Raw genomic sequence first — 8,507 nt, 5'->3', positions numbered from 1 at the left:
AGAATTTCCTGCACGAAATTGCAAACAATTCACCGGTTCCACGACCTGCTTGCGAAATCCCCCGATCTCCAAACGCAACGCTGCGGCTGAATCTGTTCTGCAAACGTGACTCCCAAACCCTCAAGAACACTCCAGTTCTTGAAGGACAAACCAGTAGGTTTTTCCTAGAAACCCCCTTCAATCTTCAACTCAGCTAGATCCTTGATCGTTCCACTGAAAACCACAGCTAGATCCTTGATCGTACCACTGAACGTTATCTCGATAATCCTTTTAGTCCAAAGAACAAGAATGGTTATGTGTTAATGTTCTTGAAGAAAAGTGATTGAGAAGATGAAGAAGATGAAGTCTCTTTCAGGTTTCTATATGCTCTCAAACAATTGCTCCAACGCTGCTTTTGATCTTGTGTTCAATTGTTTTCCCTCAAAGAATTCGTTAACGTTCACTGCTGTCATAACCTGTCTCATATATGCAGCAAAATAGGAACTGTTATAACACAAAACAGCTTTATGTATTGATACATAAGAGTGTGCATCGATGCATACTGTAAGATAAGTGTGTTTTTGGTGAAAAGGATTAATCATGTATCGATGCATAATTCGTATGTATTGATGCATGTGCCCTTTTCACTAGCATGTATCGATGCCTAATGCGTATGCATTGATACACAGGCTGTTTCAATTTGCCATGTATCGATGCCTAATGCGTATGCATTGATACACAGGTTGTTTCAATTGATCATGTATCGATGCAGGGATCGTATGGATCGATCCATGGAGCCTTTTGCCTTTCATGTATTGATGCATGACTCGTATGCATACTGACATAAAATGGATTTTATGTGTTATTTTAAGTTATGCAACAATAGAATGGGATAAAAACACAATAAAAACACAAGTGTATCATGTAATGTAATGCACAACCAACATTTGGATGATGATCACACAATTTGCTATCATACAAAATTAATTCAAAGTAAAGAATTCTCTCACAAAGGATGATATTAGAGACTTCTCTTTCTGTAGTAGAAGCAGCAAACTCAAAGTAGTCCGAAGGCCTTTTACAAGAAACCGAAACACTTTCACCCTCTTTTTCAATATTTTCTTTGCCAATAAAGGAAGTAAGATAGAGCTTGATACTTTAAGGCTAGACTTGGTCCAGCCAAGTAATAGTTCCAAATCTGGAAGCTTGCAAAGATGTTGTGCAATATGAAACACAACTTCAGGTAAAGTTATTAAATGATCTACCACCTCAAGCCTATTATTAATTCCTTCAGCATCTTTCAGTGGACAGCAAATCCAGTTCCTAAGAATTGCTGCCGAGTCTTCCTTTGCTTTGGCAGATCCCGACTCCAAAATTTGAACAAGTGGAGGTATACCAACAACAGCAGTAATGGCCCATTTACTTTCAACATTTTCATCAGACAATAAACAGAGCAAGGCAATAGAACATTCTTGTTGCTGTTTTGATGAAAGTCCCAGAAGTGATATCAATTGCTGAACTCCTTCACGGCCTTGAAGCGCACGCCATAGAATGCATTCACTTTTGCATAATGTCAACAGAGCTTTTATAAGCTCATCTTGCACTTCATTGGCAGCCACAATTATCAAACCAACAAGCAAAAGTTTTGCATCGGAATTTGCTATTTAGTTGCGAGTACGGAATTACCGTATAAACCAGCAAGAGCTTCGATGGTCCATTCTAGCACAAGGAAAGGCAAGCGAGGTTTGAATTGTTTGAGTAATGTATCTTCAACCACCAAAGGATCTGACGGTTTGGTAGATTCAGCGAGCTGATGCTATAGCTCCTAAAGTGTCGGCAATTTGTGTAGGAGAAGAGCATGACTCGAGGCTTTGACCGAGGCTAGATATGACATAAGACAAACCACCTAAAATATTTGCTAAAGCGCACATAGCATTCTCTTGTAATGCTTGAGCACACTCACCCTGCATGAATTCTTTTGAGGGAGCTATGGTAGCATTGATCAGAGCCGGGATGCCATAAAGCATTTCACTAACAAAGCTCCAGTTAGGACCATACTCATGAACAACTGCACATAATATTGCATCCTCCTCCGTATCAAAGTCTTCATGGATCCGTCATGCGTTGGTTGGAAATTGAAGCATTGAAAAGCAGGCCTATTAAAAAGGTGGTCAGTTGGATGCGAACGTTGCATAAAATCATCAACAGGAACAGGAAGCTGGAACTGAGTTTCAATTCCGTAACCGGCCGCTCTCATTTCCGAACAATCAAGACTAGTCATTGATTTAGGCAAAAGTTTGAACCCTAAAGAACACCTCCCATACATGTTAACCTCCCTATTGATCTCAGTTTTGTGCAATGCAGGGTTAACATATCCTGCTGTTGTTTGATAAAGAGCAAACCCAGGATAAACAATAGCCTGTTGAGGCCCCAAATCAACATCCACAAGAATCCACCGACCTTGATAGTCTTTAACATGTAAACCCGCTCTGTCAGACTTAACAAGAGATATCAAGCTTTTATCAACTTGATGATCACGATCAGGATACATAAGAAATTGACCATCCTCTTGAGTTGCCGCTATATTATGATGTTGTGGCCCTTGAAACGAAGGCCTATCATGACAGCAAACAGACAAAACTGAAGATGAAATTTCCCGATTTCTCAAGGGAATGTTATCCAATATTCCTACAAACGGAGAACTGCGTAAATTCAAATGGAAGCTAATTGCCTCCAGAATATCCTTTGCCGCTTTTTCCAAATAAAGAAAACATATCGGACAAACCAGTCGGAGGTAACTCAATCGAGTTATTCGGTTCCGAATGAGTTAAACCTGGTCTATAATCATATGTTTCTTGCCACAAATGAGGATCTGCATAGTAACCAGAAGTTTTGCATCCCGGCTTTCATATACAAGAGGCTCCTCATCTTCGTCAATTTCGGCTTCCAACTCCTCCTTATACCTTTCAATGCGATCCAATTCCCATTCAGTATCCTCAATCCTGACTTCAGATTCCAAGGTTGCTTTATCTAAAATTGGATCCCACAACTCTAGAAAATGAATGGCATATCGGTCAATAGGGCGTAGCTCACTCTCAAATGCTGATAACGTCTGTCCAGCTGCAGCTACAGCTTCTGCCATCTGGTTCACATCTGCCAGCATGTCAACATCATCTTCTTTGGCATTTTGTCATCAACTTCGATTCCAAGAGAAACTCCTGTCTCATAGCACCAGCAGCGAGCAACATTCCGGCGTAAGTTTGACAGAAAGAGCATAGGCCATCAAAACAGGACAATCTTCACCAACATTAAAGCGTTTGAATTGTCTCATATGATTCTGCTGTGTTTCAGGGGTTATGCTTCGAAGAAATGAAACATAATTAATAGCATGAAGATGGCAAAGGTCCCTGTCTCTAGCAGGAAAAGGCTTGTTATAAATTCACTGCTGGATGTTGCAAGCAAAGATGTATCAATGGAAGCACCCAGCCGACCAGAATTCCAAGTACCAGATACTGATTTGGATAGGGGAATGCTTGATGAAGTTGCAGGAAGTAAAGGATCAGGCATAAGGATTGAAGCTTCAACAGAATCTCCCACAAGAGCGGTCTCAGCAGTGCAATTCCTTTCATCGACAATAACTGGTTTTTATCTTTGCCAACATAAGCTTGTAACAGCCTTTGAACTACCATAAATGTGAAGAACGCCAACAAGTTGTGGTTTTCCACGGACATCATAGAAAGCCACATGTCCACTGCTAGTTCCAGCAGGCAGCACCCAACCATCATCTTTGAAGGCTACAGAAGAAAAAAAGGAGCTTCACAAGATATGCAAGATGTTGTTCTTCTAGATCCAGAGTCATAAGTGTATAATTTCTTATCAAGGCCAACACTAGCAATGATCTTATCGTTGGATGGAGAGAAGCTAATGCCAGCAGTTGGTGCTGAATGCTGCTCCATCCATGAAAGCTTAAGGTTGCGTCCAGTTGTATCCCACATGTGTACTGTCCCATCATCCCCAACTGCCACAAGAAGACAACGACTAACCCGAGAATAATCAAGAACTCTCAACATCTGTTGATTGGGATCTTTAGAGTTCAATTGTCCTGCTGCCAATACTCTACTGTTCTGTCAAAATCAACTGGGCTCACCATTTTCTGCCAAACCAACAAACTGTCCACTAGTATTGACCGAAAATAGCAAAAATATGGGACAGTCACCAGGCTTCTCCTTGGCTTCCTGATATGTTGCATCTAGCTTCTTGTTGCCATTAGGGGTGCTTGTCCACACATTATATTTCATGCTTTTATGAATATCATCCTCACTATAAGATTTGACATAAAACATTGCATCCGAAGAACTCTCGGATAAATCTTCCGGTTGTAATGTTGCTTGTTGGGAACTGGATGCACTTCTTTATCATCATCACTCTTGTCAGGAAGGTCCTGACCCTTGAGCAATAATGTGACAGGTCCAAGACTTTTGACAGTTTCCTCATCAGAACCGTTGGAACCTCTTGGTTTGGATCGAATATGAAACCGATACTGGAAATTCATTACTTCTGCTTCTCAAAGCGATCCAGGTTGTGGCAGGATTTTTGTGGAATTGCATGATGGCTGTTGGAAGCCGATTGATTCTGGAGAGGGTTCTGATGCTCCATTGGCATCATTGGATGTACGTGGAATCAAGGAGTCCCACTTGCATATGATGTTACAAAGAATTGAGATATCCTTCAAAGAATCTATTAGAAGAAATGTCCAAAATGAAGTGAAGAGGCAAAATGGAGACACTGTCGAAAAACTCAAGATAGAAGTAGTTGAAATAGCCACAGACCAAGATTGTGGTACTGATATTTACTGTCCTACTTCTGTCTTAGGAAGGAAACTTCAACTTCCTTGTCCATCAAAATTTGTTCTGCTAACTCAGTTTCTACCAATCTGCCAGAAGAAATTCAGCTTGAGACTCGGTGTCTTCTACTTGATACTGTTTGATATTTTTGATGTGAACTGAATATGAGTCCTTGACAGATATCATCACAAAGCACAACGGACACCTTTTCCAATAGTCTGCACCTTGGAGCACGAGAGTCTCCACTGTCCATATCAGACAATCTTGAAGCATCAGCTCTCCTCCTAAAAGAGGTTACCATGGAGTCAACTTTTACAGCAATGTCCACTTGACTCTCCGAATTTATGACAACGGCAATGCTGGAAAAATGCCTATGTCATCAACTGAAGTAGGTGGTTGTTCTTGGTTTCTTCCTAATGAATTGCTACGGAAATATGCCTCGACCAACCTTTCGGCAGAAGTCAATACTGATGAGAGACTAGAAAGTATTGCTCTATGTGATTGTGATCTTCGAAGCAAAAGAAATTGCACCTTGTAGCACCTCAAATTTGCACCCTACCTTTTGTACATTCATTTTCATATTAGGTCATTAACATAACATAGTCCATTGCATAACATTGCATTGTCCTTTGCCCAAGTGCAAGCCCACTGACAAGATTAGGTCAACTGGTCAGGAGATTTAGTTGAGCAAGCAAGCATGTGCTATTTTCATTGGAACAAAGCCCTAGGGTGGATTTATCAAGTTCATATGGTCTATGGATCATTGTGAAGTGATTTGGCCAAAGATTGGATGATCAAAGCTCAACAGTCAAGCTGAATCTCTTCAGAAACCCTAGAAAGTCAACTGTGGTCAACTGTGCCTGATTTTATGGATTGGAAGGTGTGAGATGGTTTGAAAGGCCTCATTCATGTCCATATAAGTCTCATTTGACATATCAAAGACCAAGGTTGAATATTTGGAGGTCAGACAAGAAGTTTCCAAAAATAGCAGGTGACCTGTAATTTCAACTGCCCAAAATGGAAAGTTTTTCTCCCCAAAATAACTTCATCATACAAGCTTAAAATGGAATTTTGTCCAACATGAAAGTTTAAGATCTTGATCTCACCATTCCAAAAAGTCCAAGAACTTGAAATTCCCATGTGTGGTTGGCAAGATATGGTCCAGTCATTTTCCAAAAATGCCCAAAATCAAAGTGCCATAACTTTCACATGGAGTGGCCAAATTGGATGGTTTTTCTTTGAGCAAATCACATTTGATGTGTACTTTCATAATCCATCATCACATTTTGCCAAAAGCATTCACACAAAAAGGCCATTTTTCAAGTGCAACCATTAAAAAACCAAGGGCAAAATGGTCCAAATATCAAAATACTTGGAATTTTCACATGGGACTTTTTTCAACACATCACATATGCCATTTAGAGTTTGTGTGAACCAAGTTTGGACAGAAAAATCAGCTGCATCATGAAAGGGCATTTTGGTCAAAGCTTGAAAATGCATATTACACTAATCTTTTCCATTTTGCTAATTGGGATTAATTTTGTGATTAAGCCTTGGTATAAATAGATAATTGCAACTGTTTTGCAGAAGCACTAATCACTTTTTTCAGATCCATCACAAAAAAACTCAAAATTCTCTCACTTTCTCTCCATTTTCACATAAGCATTTTTGATTAATTCTTCACTAATTCACCATTGTTCTTGCAAGTTTTTGTTTGAATCTTCATTTGTAGGTAATGTTGAAGTTCTGTTGAAGGATTTTGAAGCAAGAACCGTGCAAATTCGCAACTGTCCAAACCTTGAGCTTCAATGGCAACTGGTGGATTTCATTGATTCGTGCACCTTTGAGCTAAGAGTTCTTCACCGATCACCTTCCTAATCTTCATTCTTCATCTGTTTTCAAGAATTGAGGCCAAAAACACGCTGAACCGCGAGCTGCATCATCAAGAGGTGAGTTTTCAATTTCCTTAATTCTTGAAATCAAGATATGGCTTAGATAGTGCGTTGAACGTAGGTTAATTTGATGTTTGAATCGAGCATTTTCATGGAGTATTCATGTAGATATTGTAGATTTAAGTTTGTGTAACAAAACTTCTTTCGATCGGATCTTTATGCACGTTAACCTTTAGACCAAACCATTGCCATAATCGTGACCTACGCTGAGAGACGGAGAGAACGGTATAGAGTTTGCGTGTTTTGGTGAAGGATTGCTCGTAACCGCATCTGAAGGTGATGAAGACGACGAACACGGACGAACACGAAGCAATTCTGGAAAAAAATCCGTGTTTGATCCTGAGATTTCGCCTGGCCATTTGAACTCGTGTTTGCCGCCAGATTCCACCAGTGAGAAGCTGCCACCGCATTAATGTGCTACTGTGCGTTTTAGGCTTGGCTGGAGAGAATTACGGTTATGCCATTCAGAGATAATTAAATCCACTTAATTCATTAATAAAAATTTCATTATTCAATTAACTTCAAAAAATCAAAACAAATCCATTTCTAATCCAAAATTAGTGGGAGTTTTTTTGTTAGATTCATAATTTTCTCTAGAATTTTATAGGTATGATAACTCAAGTTGTGCATGGAGATTTTCTGACTTTGCCTATGGATCTTTGACTTGTGTGCATTTTTTATATGTTTCACCATTTTTAACATGAAATACTCATACATTGTCCAAATTAGATGAAATTTCACATGCTAATTCTTGACTCCTTGCTGGTTATTTTGACGTATAGTTTGTGAATTTTGGATCTCTGGTTTGGTAGATATGATGTGTGCAAGTTGAGTGTGAAAAATTTGTGTCACACTAGGTTAGGTCAATTTCATGGATTTATTTGACATGCCTAGGCTTTTCCAATTGATCTCAAATTTTGCATGCTGTGTCTTGTATATGTCTAGTTCCACCATGAAGTTTTGCATGAATTGTTGATTCGTTTTCCATTTAATTGAGATTTTTGATTGCTGTTTAGCATTTTTTGGTCTTTGCTTGACTACTTGACTTCCATGTCTCATGAAATGCTCATACTATATCATATGAATGTGAAATTTGATGGAGTGATTCATAACATGTTCATTGTTAATTTGGATTTGGTCCCATTCATTTCTTAATTGTTCTCACTGTTTTATGATTGATGAATGTTGGTGCTTGTTTTGCTACCATGTGTTGACTTGTATAAATGTGTCTGGACTTCTTGATTTTCATTGACCTACTTCCTTTTGTCCAATTGAGCTGAAAATTGACATGCTATGCCTTGAATGTGTCCTGTTTAGGTGTGAATTTTTGTGGAATTAATTGAATTGTTTTGGTATGCTTTTGGTTGAGATAGTTCTGTTTGGTTATTTGGAGTTGCAAATTACATGATTGATGTTAAATTGTGCATGAAATGATAATGGTGATTGATATGAGCATGGGACCAATTGCATTTGTTTCTAATTTGTTTGAATGTGATTTTGGATAAATTTCACTTGCTGTTTTGATTTTTTTCCCCTTTGGACCCTAGGCTTGGCCTAGTGGTCTAGTTTCTCACATTTGGTTTGGATTTTCAGGTTGAAATGCAAAAGGCTTAAGGGAAAAATGCAAGTTGATTAAATTGAGTTTTGTTTGATGTTGTGAACTAACATTGGCTTTGTGTTGTAGGTTTGATGCTTGAGCTTGAGCTCATGGCTTGCACTTATGTGCATTAAC

The 8,507-nt window shown here is 39.1% G+C and overlaps 1 pseudogene; it reads right to left on the bottom strand.

The window, feature by feature from the left end:
• Window positions 1-1,031: 1,031 nt before the first annotated feature.
• On the bottom strand, window positions 1,032-3,121 carry LOC127137878 (uncharacterized; annotated as a pseudogene).
• Window positions 3,122-8,507: the final 5,386 nt, after the last annotated feature.

The sequence above is a fragment of the Lathyrus oleraceus genome, chromosome 4, assembly GCF_024323335.1.
Source record: "Lathyrus oleraceus cultivar Zhongwan6 chromosome 4, CAAS_Psat_ZW6_1.0, whole genome shotgun sequence".
NCBI lineage: Eukaryota > Viridiplantae > Streptophyta > Magnoliopsida > Fabales > Fabaceae > Lathyrus > Lathyrus oleraceus.
The sequence above is the reverse complement of the archived record's forward strand: the minus strand, read 5'-3'. Positions and strand labels throughout refer to the sequence as shown.